The sequence below is a fragment of the Penaeus monodon genome, chromosome 32, assembly GCF_015228065.2.
Source record: "Penaeus monodon isolate SGIC_2016 chromosome 32, NSTDA_Pmon_1, whole genome shotgun sequence".
NCBI classification, from domain to species: Eukaryota; Metazoa; Arthropoda; class Malacostraca; order Decapoda; family Penaeidae; genus Penaeus; species Penaeus monodon.
The window spans coordinates 6,209,431-6,210,080 of NC_051417.1; positions in this window are offsets into that span (position 1 = coordinate 6,209,431).

Genomic DNA, 650 nt, shown 5'->3' on the forward strand with positions numbered 1-650 from the left:
CAAAGCTCTCCGCACTCACTCCGTCAACAAGAGACCATTTGATTGATATATATTGGGGGTATGGAGTCGTGCCTTACGCAAGCGAGCCCGGACATCGCCGCCCACCCACACGACCCCTCCGTGCCACGACCCAAGCGGCCTCATTTAGGATACAGGACACGTAAGGGACGCTCCTGCACTGTTGAGGCGCCGAGATCAGTGATACATTCACGCGCGCGAAGAACCATAAAGTCGAATTAAATCTAATAACGATAATGCTATTAGATGCGGCGCGCTATTCGTTAGTACGAAAACGGGTTAGACGTATTTCTCAAATGATAGGAGAGGGGACGATGGTGAAAATGATGATCACATTCGCTCTCACCAGACCTTCACCATCAAACACAACCTTACTGACTCAAATCACAACCTTCACCATCCGATTCTAACAATCTTCATCAAAATGACGACTCTTACAGCCATTATCACTGTTACGCATTAACACGAATTCCGGTCACAATCCCCCATCACAATTTTACCTTGTCACCATCACTGCCTTCACCATCACTGCCTTCACCATCACTGCCTTCACCATCTAAGACGCTCCTCTTCACCATCCTCGAGAACCCATGCCCAAGCACTCCAATACGCCGCATGCCCTGTCAAATGCC